The sequence below is a fragment of the Cricetulus griseus genome, chromosome 4 (assembly GCF_003668045.3).
Source record: "Cricetulus griseus strain 17A/GY chromosome 4, alternate assembly CriGri-PICRH-1.0, whole genome shotgun sequence".
In the NCBI taxonomy this organism is placed as follows: Eukaryota; Metazoa; Chordata; class Mammalia; order Rodentia; family Cricetidae; genus Cricetulus; species Cricetulus griseus.
Window position 1 is genome coordinate 189,821,456 of NC_048597.1, and position 22,535 is coordinate 189,843,990.

The 22,535-nt window shown below is 39.2% G+C and overlaps 1 pseudogene; it reads right to left on the reverse strand.

Annotated features, from left to right (window-relative positions):
- Window positions 1-18,533: 18,533 nt before the first annotated feature.
- LOC100753633 lies at window positions 18,534-19,300 on the reverse strand (annotated as a pseudogene).
- Window positions 19,301-22,535: the final 3,235 nt, after the last annotated feature.

Consider the following 22,535-nt stretch of genomic DNA (forward strand, 5'->3'; position numbering starts at 1 on the left):
ACCTCTTGCTGCTGTCAATATCTGGGGAGATCCCTACTTCCCATTAGGTCTATGGCCTGTGTTGGAAAGGGCTTCAGTTCCCAGGGCACATCCATCGAGACATATGGATGAATTTTTGGAAAACGTTTCTTGCTGGATTACACTGAAACCATTTCTAATCATTCCAAATCATGCATTTGTAGTTCCACTTGCAAGGAGGCTATATTTCCTAATTAACCTCATACATCAAGGGTACTTATGGAGAAATAAAAGGGCTCAGTGAAAAATCTATGGTAAATTCTATTTCAGAGTATTATGAGGTAAGGTGTTATATTATATTTATAGTTTTTTTTTTCAGGATTTTGTGCCAACACAAAGTTGATGGCTACTAGTCTCAGTTACTTAACATTTTTTTTTAAAATTGATGGTGTTGTGGTCTGGTGATTACAAACCGTGGAAGCCTAAAATCATTGGGGATCTCAAACCAGTGCAAAGGAAGTTCTTGTTATTTTATCCTTAACTCACATGTCCAGATGCACGTGAGTTTTGACTGTCCAGAGCACAGTGTCTTCCTTTTTTATTCTGGACACTGTCCTTGTTGCTAAAGGTGAAACAGAACCGATTGAAATTCACAGTGCCTGAGGATTTTCAAAGAAGTTTTCCAAAGGATTCATGAATTTATAAATTGTAGACCCAGTCTGGGAAGGCATTTGTTTCCTGACTCTTATAATCCAGGTTCTTTCTCTTACTAAAAAATTCCTTTTGAATAATAAAAGGCATAAAATAAAACCTCATGGTAGTGCCCCAGAAGTGGACATTCTGTTAGCCATTAAACTCTATTCTCCAAATTTATGGACAACTGCTCATTGTAATTAATGGAAAGCATTCAGAAGGTGAACTTGATATAAATGACTAGGAACTCTTAGTATTGCCTATCTACCTATTATCTATCTATCTATCTATCTATCTATCGATCTATCTATCTATCTATCTATCTATCTATCTATCTATCTATCTATCATCTATCTGTCTGTCTATCATCTATCATTTTTGGTTGTGTTTTTAGGGAAATTTTAGACCAAAAAACTTAACACATCATCTTAAGGAAAGAAAGTATCCCGCTGGTTGAAATATGCAAAACATTTGGCTGGGTAACTCCAATTTTGCTGTAAGAATAAATGCTGGATGCTTTTGAGTAATTGAAGATTGTTTGTTTAGGATACTTTAGAGCAACAGAACTTACACAATGAATCTTTCCCTCTCTATATAAAGGTGATTTATTAGAAACGACTTATAGGTTGTGGTCCAGCTAATTCAACAATGGCTGGTGGTGAATGGAAAGTTCAAAAATCTAGTAGTTGTTCACAAGGAAGGATGTGTCAGCTGGTGGTTAGTATACCTGGGAATACTGAGGAAGTAGGCTCTAATGCTAGTGAAGGAATGAGTGTTCTAGCAAGGTGAAAGCAAGCAAGCAAAGAGCAAAAGCTTCCTTTTTCTATGTCCTTAAGTAGGCTTCCAGGAGAAGGTGTGGCCTAGATTAAGGGTGTGTCTTCCCCCATTTCAAGGTCTGGATTAAAGACCTGTGTCTTCCTACCTCAGAGACCCGGATTGGAAGTGGATCTACCTATTTCAAATTAAGCAAAAATTACTCATAGGTGTGTCTCCCAATTTCGGATTTTAGTTAATTCCAGATGTAGTCAAGTTGACAACTAAGAATAGCCATCACAAAGGTGGAAAATATATGTCTTCCTAAAATGTATTTGTCATTATTGGTCTGGTTCTAGTAACTGTGGAGCAGGGTAGTTTATTTTTACAGATAAAAGTTCTTTTTGATGTATGTGTCTATAGTTCTTAAAGGTATTGTATATCTATTATAGAAAACCCAGAAAATATAATTAAAAACTGGCTAAAATATGCTCATTCAACAGTCCACATACAGACAGGTATATGTGCCAACTAGTACGAAAGTCATTATTTTTTATTCTTTCAGCTTACAATGTATTACTGTATTTTATTGGCATAGCACCTCATTTTATATCTTGTTTAATTACCAGCTCTTCCTGTCTTTTCTTGTGGTCTGGACTGCACAGTCTTTTAGATGTAGAAAAATACATTCTAAAAACTGAGGTACTTGGAGTGAAGAAGATACACTGAAGAAAATAGAGCTGATTGGCCACTGAGGTAGAATGGAAAAGATGGATGGGTAGCTGAATGGATCCTGGAAGAATATTGGGAGAGAAATCCAGATTTCTGTATGCTCTACTTATCAGCTGTATACCCTTAGAACAACATGGAATGTTTCAGCCTTAACTGTATTCACCCATGAAACAGGGATGCTACTGCTGACATTCCATATGTCTTCTAAAAGTTTATTTGGTATAGAGTAATTAACCTGTACATTAAGATGCAAGTATTTTCTGATATATTACACTGGGATATGGTATGTGTTAATAGCATATTTAATAATATTTTTGTCTTGTAGATAGCAAAGACTATTATAATTAGTGGTTTAACAATCGATGTGGAGGATCAATAATTATAAATAGATGCTTGATAAAGTCACATTTTGAGCAAATTCTTTAAGCTTGGCTGTGCTTATCAAGAAAACAATCTCAAATATATTTCTATGGATACATTTATTTAAATAAGTGAAAGACATCTACAGTGGAAGACATAAAATGACAATGAAAGAAATTGAAGGGGATAAAAGAAAGAAAGATATTTAGATTCATAGGTTTGTTGAACCAACATTGTTAAAATTTCCATTCTACCCAAGACTCCATGTAATCCCCATCAAAACACCAATACATACTCTTCAGAAAAAAAAAAACAACAACAAATGTTTACCGAACCACCAACGGAACTGAATAATTAGAGATATCTTGCACAAAAACAGGAAGCATATACAATATACAACAAAGTCATATTAGCCAATGTATTGTAATAAGAATGATCCTATAGACCAGTAGAGTAGAATATAGGGCATATATATATATATATATATTATATATATAATATATATATATATATATCACAAACTTGTTATTGACAAAAGTGCTAGGAACATTCATTAGAGACAGGATAATTAGTGCTGGGAAAACTGAATAGCCATATGTAGAAAAGTAAAAGTATGTTCCTGTTTCTCAGCCATGAAACAAACAACTCTAAGTGAATTAAAGACTTAAATTTAAGAACTTGAAGAAAATGCAGGGAAATACTTTAGGACAATGAAACAGGATTTTTTTTAAAGGAAAGATCTTAAAATCACAAGACATAAAACAAAGCTAGACAAATGGAATTGCACTGAATATAAGTTTCTGAATAGTAAACATGCAGTAGAGTGGAGAGACAACTTACAGATGTGAACAAAACATTTACAAACTGTTATACAGCTACCTAGGTGCTGATATCCAGGCTATACAAGGAAGTCCAAAAGCGCAATAGCAGAAAAGCAAACTCCCTAAAAAATGGGCAGCAGACCCAAGTAGATAGTTCTTAAGGGAAAATGTGAATGCTAGATAGTTATGTAAAATCTTGGTGAACATCTCTAATTATTAGGAAACCCAAATCTAGGCATTAGTGACATATTACATGACCCCAGCAAAAATAGTTATTCTAAAAAGGTAAACAAGCAACAAGGCAACAGACTTTGTAACAAGGTGCCCAGCTTTTTGAAGAAGTCAGCACATTATTGCTAGCTCTAGGGCAACAGTCACTGGAACTTCTTGTTCCTATGTAATTTTGTAGCCACTAATTCATAACAAGTGCTCACAAGGATGCAGAGAAAAAGGACCCCTTGCTCATTATTATTATAGAAAATGTATGGTGGTTGCTTAAAAAAGTAAACCAGAACTATCCAGTAACCTAGCATGGCCACAAGTGGGAACAAGCACAAAAAGATGATGTCAGCATGTTAGGGAGTCATCGATGCTTCTATTCACATAGCAGCATTATTCCCAGTAACAGGGAAGTGAAAAGGGCACATGTTAATCAGCTGGAGAGCAGATAATGAAAATGCTGCACAGAAACAGTGGAGTTCTATGCAGTAGCAAACATACTAAAGTCATGTCATCTGTGGCAGTGTGTCTGGAGCTGTAAGTCTGATGTGGAGTGAACTAGAAACATAAGCACTGTTGAGAGCAGAATGGTGATCATAGAGGCTGGGAAGAATGGGGGAACGAGGAATGGGCAAAGGCTGGTTAGTGGCTACAAAATTAGATTGGAATAAGAAGTTCCAGCGTGGTATTGCACAGTGGAATGATGAGGGCTAGCAATAATGTGCTGAATTCTTCAAAAAAGCTACAAGAAAAGATTTCAAGGGCTTTCCCCTTTCTTTTTAACACCCCCCCCCCTTTTTGAGAATTTCCTACATGAGTTCTGTATTTACGTCATTTCTTCCCCCATTCTCTTCCTATTAACTTCTGCTATGTGCCCCTTCTCAAAATTCGTGGACACTTTTTAAAATTATTTTTCACATACACACATGTGCATGCATACACACACACACAGACACAGACACACACACAGACACAGACACAGACCCTGTTGAGTTAATTTAGTGTTGCTTGTATGCATGTCTTTAGAGATGACCACTTGGGATTGGATGACCTTGGAGGGTTGCATGTCCACAGAGAAGACTCCTTCTTCTTTTAGGACCTATTAATAGTCTGCAGCTCTTCATATATGGGCAGAACCTTGTCAGATTTCTCCACCCACACTGGGAAGTTAGCTGGTCATTGTGTAGGTCTTGTTTAGGTGACCATATAATTGCAATTTCATCAGTAGAGTTTCCTGTTATGCAATGAAGACACTATCTCATGGCATACTGGTCCTTTGGCTCTTAAACTCTTTCTGGTCCCTCTTCTGCAATGTTACCTGAGCCTTAGGTGCAGGGGTTGTATTATTGATGTATCAATTGGTGTTGGACACTGTATGGTTAATTCTCTGTGAAAGACCCCTGTCCCTTAGCCCTTTCTTTCTCAAGTTTGTCTCCTCTTCCTCCTGTCGGCGGCTTCCCCGATCCCCACCCCCGGTGGCCTTTCCCCGCCCGGCCCGAGAACAAGCACCGGGTGGGGCCGGCCCGAGAATGAGCACCAGGTGGGCCAGCCCGAGAATGAGCACCGGGTGGGCCGGCACGAGGGCGAGCACCAGGTGGGTCAGCACGAGAACAAACACCGAGTGAGCCGGCCTGGAGCCCTGCCCCTGAGCCCCCGCCCCGCCCGAAGAGAAACACTCCGTCCCAAGGTCTCCGCCCCCAAGGTCAGCCATCAGGAAAAGGGGGGGAATTGAGTCTGCTGTACCAGACACCAGACCTTGAGAATATGCTGATCTGGAATGGCTCTGTGTCTCATTTGAACCATCCAATGGAAATGATTCTGTATTTCGCCTCATTTGAAAGACTCTGTGTTTCACCTCATTTGAATAACTCTGTACTTTGCCTCATTTGAATAACCCTGTATAGCGCCTCATATACATTGACCAATGGGAATAGCTCTGTATAATGCCTCATTAGAATTATCCAATCGAATCCCTGCTCCTAGCTTGCGCCTTTTTCCCTATATAAGGACCCCTTTCCCTTGGCTCGGCGCGCTTAGCCACACTGAAGCTAAGTCGCCCCGGGTACCCGCGTCTCCAATAAAGCCTCTTGTTTTTTGCATCCAGTTCGTGGCCTCGCTGATTCCTGGGTGTGTGGGTCTCCCTCTACGAAAGTGCCTCTTCGGGGGTCTTTCACTCTGCATTTTGACCAGTTGTGGATTTCTATGGTGGTCTTCAAAAGAAGGATTTTTTTTTAAGGTGAGAACTACACTTAGCTGTAGATATAAGGATGGGTATTTAGAATGCAGCTATAAATTATACTGGCTTAAGGAAGTCTAAGTAGCAGGTTTTCCTCTTCATCAGTCACAGGTAGTTGGCTAGATTCACAGTCTCAGTTATGAGTCCCTTCTGATTGAGTGGGCCTTAAGTCCAATTAAATGGCTCTTGGTTATAAGTTGGATATAAGGTGCCACTCTTGTGCCCTTGAGCTTTCTTGCCATTTGACCATTGTGACTCATAGACATTAAAGCTGTGTATAACTATTAATTTATTTTTTCCACTGGAAACTTGTGAAGCATCTTTGGATACTATGAGAGATAGCCCTCGAGGAGGAGATTCCTAGGTCAATTCCAGTTCATTTCCCACAAGTTCTGTGTCTGAAATATGTGGTGTCTTTGGACACCACTAGGGTATTACCTTCAAGTTCTAGGAGGCCACCAATGGCAGTGGCAACAGTCTGTATTGTTTTGGGAGTCTTTTGGAGTCCCCTGATCAACAACACAAAAGGAGGTTCCCAGGCTTTGCACTGGGGGATCTTGTTATATAGTCTATGGCTCTTGGGGGCTGCATTTTCACCCTGATAAAATTTCATATAAGTTATATACAATGTATGTATTTTAAGTAACATAAATGTTTGAGGAGATAGATAAATTTAAACTACTTAAAACATTATACAATGTCTATATGTATCAGTACATTACCTGTTCCCTGTTAACCTGTATAATTTTATGTTGCTGCATATAAGTTACAAAATAGATTTAATTAAGAACTACCATCACCATCAAAACTCAAGTGTTGTTTGGTTTGACTCACCTCTTCCTTCCTTCCTTCCTTCCTTCCTTCCTTCCTTCCTTCCTTCCTTCCTTCCTTCCTTCCTTTCTCTTTCTTTCCTTCTGCCCTTTTTGATTCCTTTCTTTCTTTCTTTCTTTCTTTCTTTCTTTCTTTCTTTCTTTCTTTCTTTCTTTCTCTCTTTCCTTCTGCCTTCTTTCCTTCCTCTCTCATTCCTTTTGCCTCTCTTTCTTTCTTTCTTTCTTTCTTTCTTTCTTTCTTTCTTTCTTCTTTTCCTTCTGCCTTCCTTCCTTTCCCTCCCTCCCTTCCTTCCTCTTCCCTTCTGTGCAAGTTGGTTTTGCCATCTTGACACACAGGGTCACTTGGAAAGAAATTGGGAAGGCCCAGCACACTGTGAGTAGTTCCACCCCTGGTCAGGTGGTCCTAGGTTCGTAAGAAAGCATCCCAGTAAGCAGCAGTCCTCTGGTCTCTACTTCTGTTCCTTATTCCAGGCTCCTCACTTGAGCTCCTGCCCTGCTTTCCTTGATGATGGATTGTAACTCATGAGCTGAAACAACTCTCCCAAAGTTGATTTTGGTCATAGTGTTCATCATAGCAACAGAGAAGCAAATAAGCACTCTTGTCTTCCTTCCTTCCTTCCTTCCTTCCTTCCTTCCTTCCTTCCTTCCTTCCCTTTCTCTTTTCTGGGCAGAATCTCTCTAAGTAGCCGAGATGTCTCTCCAGGTGACCCATCTGAATTCATTGAAAAGGCCGTTGGGCCTAAATTACTACATTTCAATCTGTTCAATAAAAATGGTTCTAGTTAAACATTGTGAACATTTTTATTTGTCTCTAATGAATGATAAAATACATTAGAAAATTTCCAAACTCAATTGGCCATGGGATCCTTAGGTGTGTGTCTTATATTAAAATCCCATAATATGGGGCTAAGGAGATGGCTCAGTTGGGGAAGTGTTTGCTACACAAGCACCAGGATCTTAGTTTGGATTGAGAACTTAGGTGAAAAGCAAGGCACATCAGTGAACACTCATAATCACAGCCTTGGAAATTTGAAACAGGCAGATGCTACTGGCCAGGCATGCTAGCCATGTTGGTAAGGCTCCAGGTACAGCAAGTGACCCCCTGACATTTATCTCTGGCCTTTATGTGTGCTTACATATATACAACACACATCTGTATATGTGCATGCATAGCCTTTTTTCAGACATGAAATGATTAAACAACTGCCCCAGGACTGTGAAGGTATGTCTCACAGGACAGCCAATAAAATACAGAGATAAGAAACACTAATGAACATTGCTCACAGAATCTAAACAAGTCTTGTAATTAATAGTTTGCATTACTGATAAAAGAACATTTGAAACCTCTGCCTGGGGTTTTGATGCTGTTTTGTTTTTTCTTTTCATGGCAGTGTTCACAATTGGGCATGAAAGGGCTGTGGTGTATGGAAAATCACTTAAAGACATTATTTCATGAGGCACTCAGAGTTCCATGTGATCTGATGCGTTTTGTCAGTTGGCTTCTCTCTAATAATGTCTTTACCAGACTCAAATAATCGGTCATCCTCTAGCATCCTGGCCACTGTTAGCCAATACTATTTTAAGTCAAATTAATTCTAAAATGAAAGGTGGTATACTTAATCAGGCTGAATACATAATAGTCCCCCAAACTATATTTTAAAAAGTGACTTTGCCAACCAGCTGGTATCTAAGAGAAATACTGTGTATGAAGTAAACTTGGATTTGGCTTTGAGCAGGTGTGGACTGTCTTCCTTGTCTTTTGATCAAGAATGATCCAGGACAGTGCCCTTGATCCTGACCCTGCAGCAGAGCCCTTTGCACAGATCACTGATGGTGATTAGTATTAACAGTGCTGGATGAAGTTTGCCTCTATCCTGGAGTCCAGCTCCCTCAGGGACTCTGTTACTCAAGAGCAGTTCTGATCCCAAACTGCTACCCCAGCTCCCACTGCTCCAAGTGTGAGCAAATGCTGACCAGGCTGATCATTCCTTATTCTGTATCAGTCTTTCTTGCTCAGGAGTGAGAACAGTTCACATTGGGTTGAGGACACGAACAGAAAAAGGGCAAAGTATTTTTTCTGCTTTGGTTACACATTGCACAGTCTTTCCCACCTTAGAGCTAAGGATGCCCAGCTGCTCTGTCACAGTCTAGAGATCCAGGTCAGAGTCAGAGCATGAAAAGTTTACTTGGTGGCTATTGCCCTCTCTTCATACATTTCATTCAGTATGTATACATGTGTCTCAGACATTGTTCCAGGAGAGGGGATAGTTTAAGGTCAGATTTTGTATTGTGTCTATGTGTGAGTCATAGTTTCTGTATTTTGTAACCCTCAATCTCTAGCCTTCATTAACACAAGGTAGATATGCTTTAAAGACCATATATATATATATCCCTATGCTTCATGGAAAGAGTTAAGACTCATGACATAAGCAACTCCATGAGAACTACTGACAGTTTTGCTGAGGATGTTTGGAACACAGATTCCTTTTGTCTGTGGAGTTTGAGCCCAGGAAGATTTTAACTATGGCTGTTGCTGGGCAGCTGGTGCTACAAGAGACAGGCCGTGTGGAAAGGAAAGACTTCACATGGGCTGCAGGGCCTAGAGTACAGGCCTGGGTTTTGTCCCTGCATTCCTTTATTAAGCCATGGCAGGGCAAGACCTACCCTGTTTTACAGGTACACAGGACAAAACCTCATTTTCTTTCTTAACCTATTAGCAATTGGGTTTTGTGTCATTTTGAAACAAGTTTGTTTCATTCAATGGCTATTTTGAAATAGTACTTTCAGCCCCAAATCCTAATTAATACATAAAAGAATAATTATTTATTTATAGGATAGAGGGCAGTAATTATCAGTGATGAACAAAGGTGAGTTTTTCCTTGTAGGCCCTTAGTTTTGAAGCTTCAAAACATGTAGAAATAGCACCTAAAAATCAGTATAAAACATTTTAAGGATGTTAAACAAGTAATTATTCCTGAAATTTATTGTGAAGTATGCCAGAAACATATATGAATGTGTTGTGTCTTTCCACAGTGTCAGAGCTTATTGAATAACAATAAATTGACAAGGTTTAGTGGTGCCAATAAATTGTTATGAAATAATCTACCAACTTTGGTAGCCTGGCTGGGGTGAATGTAGATTTTAGAATTCTAATCTTATTAACTCATATCATGTGTCGTACAACTGGAGCCTTCAGAAATAGGCTGAGAATGAGTCTTTATTGATAAGCTAATGAACCAGACCTGTGCCGAGAGCTGCAAACTGAAATAAACCCTCTCCTCCCCAAGCTGTTTATGGTCATGGGGTTTGTCACAGCAATAAAAGCCCTAGCTAAGACACCTGATTTTTCATTGTTTATATAACTGATATAAGTTCTACATATATGAGATTAATTTTTGGTCACTGTGTGTTCAGGAACTTGCATTGTCAAATTTATTGTGATCTCCATATTCAGTTGTTGGGCTGTCAGAACTACACATTAAGAAGTTTTGCTATAAACTATGTTCGAGTGCTTGAGGTTCAGACTCCCCTACCCTAATAGCCCCAGATGTTCTTTTGGGATTTGTGTAGATCTCTTTTTTTTTCTCCAGTGGCAAAGCCATCACCACAGGTGAAGCTGGGATATCCATCTAAGGGGCCTCTGTTTGGAGGCAGGGAATGCAGGCAATGGGGGCTGAAGGGAGAGTTGCTCTCTAACCCACTGAAGGTACTTGATCTATTAAGTATCAGTGAATGAGCAGGGCTCAGGCAGGAGGGTATCCCAGCACACATACAGAGTCAGATGGAGCCAGGATATGGAATGGGAATCTGGGAACCTAAATTTAGATGACCTTCCCCATCTTATCATAAAGGGCAGAGAGCAGAATATATTTTATTTAATGGGATGCAAGCTTAGTAAGTAACTCTTTAACATGCTGACATTTGTCATATGGACCCTCATTTATGCTTTTTTTCCCATGAGCCATGTAGATATTAGGGTTGGGTCTGGTTTAGGGCTCTTTTATTGAGTAGACTCAAAGTGGGCAAGAGTATACTAAAAAACTGACTATGCCATCTTATTCAACTTTAAATTAAATTTCTTTGGAAATAGAATAATTCAAGGATCAGGCAATGTGAAATAGGCATGGAAATTAGAAGGTTCTGGGGATTGAGCAGATATCCCACTGGGGTTTAATTTAAGAATTGTAAATTTTATCCCCACATTGATGGAAAGAACTGAAAAAAGATGGCAAAGTTGGCTCTGGTTTTTTACAAGAATGGGTGGGCTGGGGCCACCTAGAAAATTACTGAGGCAGTTGACAGAGAAGTTCTCAGAAGTACAATTAATCAAAGTTGTGATGTCATCAATTGCAGAGGGTGAAGAAGGTGATTTTATTAATTCCAAATCTCCAGTATGGATAAGATTGACATAGTGCTAATGTAGATAGTCTTCCCTTGAACTTATCCAGATTATTTCATCTCTAGAATTTTTCTTCAGGGACAGGAGTGATTTCCACAATTTCTGACATATTGGTTACTTCTCACTTGTCAGTTCTCACAAGAAGCATGTGACAGGACTGGACACTTTGGATTTGAAATGATTTCTTTGGCTGTAGCAGAACTTGCTTCTGTAGGCTTTTTTTCATCCCATTTTCTTTTTCTAGCTATTCCTTTCGAGTTGCATGTATGGGAGTCTTCTTAACTTTGTCATCTTCAAAGACTAGAGAAACTTGATTGGATTTTTGACCATTTCTCTTCTTACTTTTCTCCCTAGTTAAGTTTACTTGCTTCCAAGCTTTAAAGTTTCAAATTCAACTGACTACTTTCCAGTTTACTGTTCCTTTCTTAACTTCTCTGCTGGGTCCCAGTGCTATCTATCTATCTATCTATCTATCTATCTATCTATCTATCTATCCATCCATCATCTATCTTATCTATCTATGTATCTATCATCTGTCATTAACTTAGCTATCATATATCTATGTCTATTTATCAATCATCTATAACCTATCTATATTATATCATCTCTATCATTTATTTATATCAATAATATATCTATCATCTATTTATCATCTATCTATAATCTATCAATCTATCTACCTAACATCTATGTATATCTACAAATCTATCATCTATCATTTATCTAGCTATCATCTGTTTATCAACCATCTATAATCTATATTATCTTTCTATATGTCATCTATCTATCTATCCATCCATCTATCATCAATCAATCAATCAATCAATCAATCAATCAATCAATCAATCTAATCTATATGGCTATTCTACTCTGTTCCGTTAGAGTCCCTTTTAGAAAGTTCTCAAAGTGTTATTGGTCTCTGTGCCTCATTCATTTGCTTTTATGCTCTATTCAGGTATCCTTTATGTCCTTCCTGAGTTCTCTTTCTATCCTTATTTATAGCTCATGTTTTACTTTCTGACTTTCTGTCATTAGCTTATGAGCAGGCAGCCACATTACCTTGGCAGTCCTTGGAGCTTCTTTCAATGTTCATTTATAAATGTTACTGAATCTTTGCTATTATATAGAAATAGAAGTGACTATATTTTTCGCATTCCAGACTTGTATTTCTTAATTTCTCATTGTTTTTCGATTTTTTTTGTGATTTTTCTGCAGATGTTATATATTCAGTGAATACAGATAGTTCTATTTTATCTTTTGTAATCTGCAAACCTTTTCTTTCTTGCCCTTGCATTGTCTAACACCTGCAGTACAGTGGTAAGTTATACTCACTAGAATGGACTCTCTTACCTTTTCCCTGATCTTAGGAAAAAATGTTCCACCTGTGAGTGTGTTATAATAAAATTTTATATATTTAAAAAATTATGATCAGAAACATTCCTCTTTTCTTAATTTACTGGGAGTTACATTTCTAAATCAGGAGAAATCAGTGGATTTTGTCAAATACTGAAATTTATACTTTTGGGCACTGGGAGATGCTGCATGTGAAATTTTGCACAATGTTGGTACACTCTTGTACAAGAACTTAATATAGTTTCTCTTAACAATACATACTCGCTATACTATATATACCTCACAGATGGAAACTTACATAATGTTAATGAAAGACAAATTTTATTGGACTTTTTCTCTTTTAGGTTAATGTTTTCTGTTGGGTGTGAAGTTGTGTAGGATGGATAAGAAGTCAAGATGTACAAAATGTTATGCCATGGCCAATTTTAACTTAATTTTGCCCTGAGTTTATACGTTTTCTTTGAAGTTTTTTAAAAAGCTGAGTTTCAGTCTGTGAAGCACAGGCAACATTTTATTTTGAGATTCTACACAGTGTTAGGAGCTTGCAGGGTGGTGACATAATGCGTTGTTGAGAAATGACTTTGGCAAAGGTGATAGCTCACATACATATGGATTAAGAGTGCATTACACACTGTACTCTTCAAATTCCCATAGGTATCAACTACAGCAGAAGAATGTTCTTGACATTTATTCATTCCAAAAGATCATATTCAACCATCTGTTTCTCTTTGTATGTAAAGATCAGACTTTAAATGAACTACAAGTTATGACTTAAAGAAGATAATCTTTCTTACTGTAATGTGAACTTCAGGACTAATTGCACAAAGAGTCAAGGGAAAGCTTGTCTATAGTGGCTTAATATGGAGTTCTATAAGGTGGAATATACTTATAATACCAATTTAGACTTTCAGTGCTATAAAGTTAGGGAGAAATCTGTTAACTTATGAAATTGGAGTAAAAAAGAGTGCTGTATATGAGGCATGAGCAACTGACCACTGTTCTTTTTCTGCCATATGAGACTTAAAACATTTTTGATTATATTATTTTATGTGTACAATTATTTGGCCTGCATGTATGTGTGTGAACCATGTATGGGCCTGGTGCCTGATGAGGTCAGAAGAGGGTACTGGCTCTCTAGGAACTGTAGATGCAGATGGCTGTGAATCACCACATGGATTTTGGGAGCAGAACCTCGGTCCTCTATAACAACTGATGGCTCTTAACAACCGAGCCATCTCTCCAGACTCCATAATGATACTTTTTTTTAAATAATAGGGAATAAGAACAAAATAAGATTTCTTTTCTTTCAAAGCCATGGGAAGAACTTGGCTGCTGGCATTGAGAGTTTGCTGTAGGAGTTAAGTTATATGATGCCTGGTTATTCATTGCTGACAGAGTCAATATCAGATTTCTTTTGAAATAGTTCCTCCCACTGCCTCAGGTGAATGCTTTCTGTTACACAAGTATTGCAAGGGTGGACAATCGAGAGAGCTCAGGTTTTAGCTTACACCACTATTTGTGACTGATTTCCTGACAGAAAAACAGTGAATGCTACAACTCTTCCTATTATGGAAACCCAGTGGAAGCCATTGGTTATGTCAAAGGGCACTAACTGGGCTAGAGGTCTCAGGTGTTGGGAGAGAGGCAAAAACAGGCAGATAATCCATTAATATTGAACAAAAGAAAAAAGTGTCCAGTGTGGTACAAACCAATGACAAAGAAGCTATTCTTGGTAAAGATTTGATATTTAGTGTGAAGATTTAGAATTTGCAGGTACATGCTGAAGGCTTTGTGTAAACAGCATTCAAGGCAGGCATGGGGTAAAACTAAATCTCAAGATTAGCTCCATAATGAATCATGCAATTGACTATGTCAAAAATGAATGACATCTTTTGTACACTGATGATGATTTCTACATTCTCAGGAGGGCTTTGGGAGTGAATATAAGATTTTTTTCTGTGTTCTTTGTAACTGTTATTTTTATTTAGAAATAAAGTACTACATATTACATTGTACATTATTCATATTCTATAGAGTAGATTTAGTGTTTTTGTAATTTTCATGAAGTCCTGAGCTTATGAACCTATTTGAGAACTGTTACAAAATGTATGTTATGATAGAGCAAAGTATAGGTATAATAGCATCTTGTTGAGCATATTATTCTATTTAAATACTTTGTTACATTTATTTGTGTGTGTGTGCACATACACACATGCAGAGATGATAGGACAACTTGGAGGTGTGGAAAGGGCTCCTGAATGAGATACATTGCAATAATATTGTCTTTAGAGAAACCAAATTTTGACTAAACACATGTGTTACTTACTGAAGCAGGAGTCAGCTCAGCAAGAAAATAGTGTATATATCTCAATGCCATATAACCAAAGTGTGTTGTGTCTTTAGCAATAGAGTCCTATTATCTGTCTATGCAGATGGTGTGCAACCAAGAGCAATGACAATAGCCTCTGGGACCTCCATGGCCAATAACTTGTAGGGATGAATCCCATTTCTGGTTTAGCATGAATAATAAAAATCCAGAGACAGATATTGGGGTTAAACCTAAAGATCAGAAAAGCAAAGCAGCCAGTCACTAGAGAGCTCTCATCTCTACCAATGCTCAGATTGGCAGGGCGATCCACCAAACCTCAAGTTTCATCTCCAGACTGCACTGCTCTCCACCAAGCCTTAGACTCTTAGACTGCACTGCTGCTCAGACTCACTGAGACTCATTTCCCTCCTGTCCTCAACATGGCTGGAGACTAATTGCCACCTCTACCCACTTCTCTTTTCCACCCCTTTAACCCCAATCCCAATATATTGAACCCTTAGCATTATCTTCGTTCTTCTGTCACATATTATACCGCCTCTTCTTCAGGATTACAATATCCCTTCCAAATTGAAACATTTACTTCAAGAAGGAAGGGGTGGCTCTTGGGCCTCATGAAGTAGATAGAAGGTAACATGGCAGGGACTATTTATCCAGTAGTGCTAAAATAACTACACAGGTGTTGGGGACTGACACTCTAGACAACAAAAATGTGGAAGGAAAGAGATGTTTATACAGGGGAGCTGCCTACAAGCTGATGGAGAGATTCAGGACTGCAGTTTACAGGAGTCATCATCTGTTGCAGGGTATTTGATCACACTGTGTGAAGATGTATCACTGTTTACAGGAGTCATCAGTTGCAGGGTATTTGATCACACTGTGTGAAGATGTATCACTGTTTTACCTCACTTGCCTAAGGCACTTTTTGATTGGTTTAATAAAGAGCTGAGCAGTCAAAAGCTAGGCAGGAGAGGATAGGCAGGACTTCTGGAGAGAGAGAGAGGAACGCTGGGAAGAATCTAAGGCAGGATTCGCCAGCAAGACACAGAGGAAGTCAGATATATTGTACTGAGGAAAGGTAATGAGGCACATAGATTAATAGATAGGTTAATTTAAGTTTTAATAGCTATTTGGGGACGAGCCTAAGCTAAGACCAAACTTTTATAATTAATAAGAAGTCTCCATGTCATTATTTAGGAGCTGGTGACCCAAAAAGTACAACTGCAGCCATTAGCCATTACCCATGTTGTGGTGGGTTTGCTGGTGATACAGCAGCTTTTGAGTCATTACTGCTTCTTTTGAGTTACCCCTTACCAATGTTCCTGTTAGCATCCCTAACTAAAAACCCATTGGCTCACTAAACTGGATATTGGTACAATCAGTACTTTGGTCTGTCATAGGTTCCCTTGCTTGGGTATGTCTTGGTTTCCCCAGGAAAAGTCTGTCACACAACACATGTGTTCTATTCCCCCCTTAATTATATTTTTCACTTGGGCTGAAAGATAGTAATTCTCACATAGTTTCTTTTCACACACATTTAACACATCCTTAGCCCCTGATTTCCTTATATCCCTCCTCCTATTCTTGAATCTTTCTGGTCTTAGTGTTTCTTCTCATTACTTCCATTGTACGTGTATTTTACTCTCTCCTTGATGAATGTTTTCTGCTGCTCCCCACCTGGTGGCTTCCATATAAAGTCCACATTAAACACACAAAACTAAATATTTGAAGCTAGGAACCACATGTTGGAGAAAACATTCGATATTTGTCTTTCTTGTCCTGAATGACCTCACTCGGTAACATTTTATTTAAAAACATTGATTGATTGCTTAAATCTTCTCATTGCGGACCTGTTAAAGGCTGAGGTGGGACCAGGGAAGACGAGAGCATAAGAACTGATGAAAACTGAAGATACTACGATGACACCAAGTTATCCTTTAGGTTGGACGCTGTTGAACTTTTGCCCAAGGGGTTGACTGCGATGGTTTCAATGAACACTTGTAAGAATTACTCAGGCATCTGGTGGCTCATGGTGATATTCGTTAATGTCTGCATTGTCCCACTTAGAGACATCATTGACATCCTTTTCCATACTCTTACATATACTCATCGATCTCAACAAGAAGGAAGTTCCTAATCCTCCTACCTTCTTGGCCATCATTCAGACCCAGGAGTATAGAAGGGTGTCTTAAATATGAGCTTCTTCTGAGACAAAGATTTGAGACACATCCGTTTTACCTAACAGTCCAGTGTCATTTTGTGCTATTATTTGCATCATTTGTAAGACCCAAGCATTTAGCTAGTGCTCTGGTCTTTACATATGTTCTTTTCCTTGGCTTTTGGTAAGGGATGCTCTTGGCTTTCCACAAAGATCTCTCTAAAGACCTCTCCCTTCTCCATATGTTATCCTTTATACTTAAGTCACCTTCTGTTTCTGGTTGTGTGTGCAGGGACTTGGGGTTTACTGTAAAGCCAAATTTCTGAGTTAGTCTGTCATAGTAAGCCCTGTGGGAGGCCACAGCATTGTAGAACTTAGCATCTATTATCCTTAGCTATGGGCCTTGGCCTTGGTTTCAGGAATGTAAGAAAAAGTTTACTCAACATCCTGTTATAATCCCTGATGGGAGATTAATAGACATTTCTGAGCCAAAAAATGGTTGTTGTTAGTTATTTATATAATGTACTAACATAATATTTTAAAATAAATTATTATAAATGAGTCTACTAGCTCATCTCCATCCCCTTGTGTCAACTGCCAACCCATAGAAACACTTTCTACCAGAGACCCTCCAGTGGCTACACTGGACTGGAACTTAGGTAGGCAATTTTTACTATCTTCCTATTGTCCATTATGGTATCTCCAGACTTGTGCCTATTCTTATGTCAACCTACTAGCAGAAGCACCTCCTTCCAGCCCACCTCTGTTCTTGGGAACTCTGCCTCCTGGTATGGACCCTGATCCCCTAGCTCTTTCCCAGAGCTCTTCTCAGCCTTCACTCCTAGCCCATCTCCATTTGTCTGCTACCCATTGACCCACAGAGTCACTCTCTACCAGGGACTTTCCAGCCTTCACACTTTCCTATGATCCAGAGAGACAACAACCAAACAGCAGAACACCCACCCGACAAAGACAAGACTAGGTATCAACAACAAGAAATACTTCAAACATCATAACTCCAGTTACCTAGATCCTAGCTCAAAAACATAAACATGAACAGCCAAGACAATATGCCTCCACCAGTTACCCTATTGTAGTAGCTCCCAAGAAATTCAATATAGTAGAGGCACAAGGGTGTCAAAATTACAGTTATGAATATGTTTAAGGGCTCTAAAGAAGGGTCTGTGAGTCTATGAAAACCCAACTAATAGAATGACACAGTGAAAATGATTCAAGACATGAAACTAGAATTAAACAAGGAAATAGAGTGACTAAAGAAAACCTGAATGGAAATAAAACTGGAAATAAAAAATTTAAATGTCAAACACAAACCTCAGAGGTAAGCCTTATGAACAGATTCTAAGACATGGAAGGGAGAATAAAAGACATTGAAGACAAGGTAGGAAAAATAAAAAGCTTAGACAAGGAGCCAAAGATGTTAAATCTGAAAACAAAACAAAACAAAACACCCAGATATAAAACATCCAGGAAATCTGGGACATTATAAAAAGATATATATTATATATATATATATATAATATATATATATATATATATATATTTGAGCTTAAGAAACATGGTTTTATTCCTTAAAGACAAAAGCTTTTTGGTTTTAATACACAAGTAAGTGAGTTCCTTGGCGGACTCCTGTTCCACCTTCTGGCCAGGCCACTCCAGGGACCTCAGGTCACAATTTCAGCCACCATAGACAGAGTGATGTTCAACTGCACTTCCAGTACCCAGCAGGCCTCTGGAACTCAGGAAGCTGGGATGAAGAGAAGGCACAGGAGAGGCTGCCCAGTGTCTCTGGGGACAGGAACAGACAAGGCCACTTCCATTGGTGCTGTCTATCATTGGGCCAGGAAGGAGGCTGGACCCAGCACACATTGTCAGTTCACTGTGGGCACTGACTCCGGGGGTTGTAGGACTTGAGCCTCTGGGGCTGTAGGGAGGCACAGAGCTGTAGGGGGATGATACTGGCCAAGACAAATAAGCCGGGCTCAGCGCTGTAGGTCGGGGAGCCACAGGCTGCTCAATGACAGCCTCCTGGCCATAGGACTTGAACAGTGAGGCAGAGCGGGTAGCCAGCATGGCACGTTCATTCCGGCGAAACTTGGCACGGCGGTTCTGGAACCAGACCTGGACACGGGCCTCGCTGAGGTTGACACGGCTGGGCCAGCTCCTCATGCACAAAGGTGTCAGGGTAGTGCATGCGCTCGGACACACTCTCCAGTGCCTGTAGCTGGCTGCTGTTGAATGTAGTTCTGTTCCGTCGATGTTTCTTCTTTCGTTTGGTGGCACTGCCACAGCCTGGACTGGGACAGTCACATGGGACAGTCACCTGGCTCCCAGAAGCAGGGACACTAAGAAGGATTGCTGCATTTCTGGAGTCTCAATTCTCCCACCATTGCAAATTCCAGGCATGAAGGTGAACTTGAGCCAAGGCCTATGGAAGCCTCCATTGTGTCAAAAATCCTGCCTGCACGGGGCTTTCTGCCCTTCACCCACCTCTAGAAAAATATATTTAAAGATTATTTTTATTATTTTAAATAAAATAATGTGTTTATGCGTGTGTGTGTGTGTGTGTGTGTGTGTGTGTGTGTGTGTGTGTGTTTATGTGGGGGTATGTGCACATGGGTGCATTGTCCTAGGAGGCAACAGGCATAGCATCCCCACAAACTGGAATTACAAGCGATGGTGAGCCAGCATTTTGCTACTGGGATTGGAATATGGGTCCTCTGGAAGAGCAGCAAGTGTTCTTATCCATTGAACTATTCCCTCATCCCACAGAGAATATCTTTAATAAAATTAGTAAACCATTCCTCAATCTAGGCTGTGTAGTTAGATTTTTTCCATCCAGCCAAAAACCTTTGTAAGCCAATGTGTTTCGTTTGTTGTCACGTCAACTTATTTAGTAGTACTTTCTTGTATGATAAGTTTTATTACTTTTAGTTACTAAAATTGGGATGTGGGAAGGATAAATTTCACAGTACTAGAGTAAAATTTAATGTATAGACTAATTCAAAATTTATAAAGTTATGTTACATTAAGTTTGAGTCAAGTGGAAATTATTGAGATTGAAGTAAAAATGAAAAAAAGCCAAATATGTATGTGTACATACAAGAAAATGCTACTTAATGAATGTCTGACCTTTTCCATTTACAAATGCCACTAATTATTTTGAAGTATTCAACATTTAATAAAGTCCAAGATCATTGTACTCAGTGTTTTCTGTTTTTATTTGTTTTTACACCATATGCAGTTTTTTTTTTAAAGGAAAATTTAATTCACATGTTTTTTGACTCATTTGGCTATGTCATCAAAATTCCGGGTTTTAAAAACTATGTTGCATCCAAATAGTGTTTTAGTGTATTTTAAAATAAATCTTTTTTATTATGTCACTTTTTCCCCTTGTTAAATGCTATTTTTTTTTGTTCTGTTAGAGGAATTCAAACACACATATTTGTTTTATTACCAATTCTGTAACTCTGGATACTTGATTGCTTATTAAACAATTACCTTTATATTATAAAAACAATCCATTTTGCTTAATGTTTGCATTTAGAGATGATTTCTTTTTTTCAACTTTTTAAAATTTGAATTAGAAACAGGATTGATTTACATGACAATCCCAGTTCCCTTCTCCCACCGGTCCTCCCCTACCACTACCCCCCCAACTAAAACCCTATCTATCACATATCCTTTCTGCTCCTCCTGGATGTGAGGCCTTCCATAGGGTGTCACCAGAGTCTATAGTATCCTTTGGGATAGGACCTAGGCCCACCCCCTGTGTCTTGGCTCAGGGAGTATTCCTTTATGTGGAATGGGCTCCCAAAGTCCACACCTATGCTAGGGATAAGTACTGAACTACTACAGGAGGTCCCGTAGATTTCCGAGGTTTCCTCACAGAAACACATGTTCCTGGGGTCTGGATTAGTCCCATGCTGGTATTCCAGCTATCAGTCTGGGGAGCAAGAGCTCCCCAATGTTCAGGTCAGATGTTTCTGAGGGTTTCATCAGCCTGGTCTGGACCCCTGTGTTCTTCACTCAACCTTCTCTGAATCTGGGTTTCAGTTCAGTTTGGTGATTAGCTGTGAGTGTCTGCTTCTACTTCCTTCAGCTTCTGGATGAAGGCTATAGGATGGCATATAAATTAGTTACCAATCTCATTATCAGAGGAGGGCATTTAAGGTAGCCTCTCCTCTGTTGCTTAGATTGTTAGCTGGTGTCATCTTTGTAGATCTCCAGACATTTCCCTAGTGCCTGATTTCTCTGTAAACCTAAAATTTCTCTCTCTATTATATCTCCATTCTTGTTAGCTTCTATTCTTCCCCTGACTCAACCTTTCTGCTCCCTCATGTCCTATGCATCCCTCCTCTTCTCCCCTTCTCATTCTCCTAGCTCCCTCCCCCCTCTTCCCATGCTATCAATTTGCTCAGCAGATCTTGACCCTTTCCCCTTCTCCAGGGGACTATGTATGTCTCTCTTAGTGTCCTCCTTGTTTATTAGCTTCTTTGGCAATGTAGATTGTAGGCTGGTATCCTTTACTCTATGTCTAAAATCTGCATATGAGTGAGTACATACCATGTTTGTCTTTTTGTGATTGAGTTACCTCGCTCAGAATGGTTTCTTCTAGTTCTATCCATTTTCCTGCAAATTTCAAGATTCCATTGTTTTTTTCTGCTTTGTAGTACTCCATTGTGTAAATGTACCACATTTTCTCTATCCATTCTTCGGTTGGGGGCATCTAGGCTGCTTCCAGTTTCTGGCTATTACAAATAGTGCTGCTATGAACATCGTTGAACAGAGGTCCTTGTTGTATGAACGTGCTTCTTTTGGGCATTTGCCTAAGAGTGGAATTGCTGGATCTTGTGGTAGACTCATTCCCATTTTCTTGGGGAGTCACCATACTGATTTCCAGAGTGGCTGCTCAAGTTGGCACTCCCACCAGCAGTGGAGGAGTGTTCCTCTTTCTCCACATCCTCTCCAGCATGAACTGTCATTGGTGTTTTTGATTTTGGCCATTCTGACAGGAGTAAGATGGTATCTCAGAGTTGTTTTGATTTGCATTTCCCTGATGGCTAAGGATGTTGAACACTTTCTTATGTGTCTTTCAGCCATTTTAGATTCCTCTATTGAGAATTGTCTATTTAGTTCTGTACCCCACTTTTTAATTGGATTGTTTGGTGTTTTGGAGACTAGCTTCTTGAGTTCTTTGTATATTTTGGAGATCAGCCCTCTATCAGATGTGGGGTTGGTGAATATCTTTTCCCAGTCTGTGGGCTGCCTTTTTGTCTTGCTATGTCCTTTGCCTTACAGAAGCTTCTCAGTTTCAGGAGGTCCCATTTATTAATTGTTGACCTCAGTGTCTGTGCTACTGGTGTAATGTTCAGGAAGCAGTCTCCTGTACCAATTAATTCAAGGGTATTTCCCACTTTGTCTTCTAATAGGTTCAGTGTAGCTGGATTTATGTTGAGGTCTTTGATCCATTTTGACTTAAGTTTTGTACAAGGCGATAGGCTTGGGTCTAACTGCAGTCTTCTACACGTCTGCAACCAGTTATGCCAGCACCATTTGTTGAAGATGTTCTCTTTGTTTCATCGTATGAATTTGGATTGTTTGCCAAAAATCAGGTGTTCGTAGGTATGTGGGTTAATATCAGGGTTTTCAACTCTATTCCATTGGTCTACCTGTGTA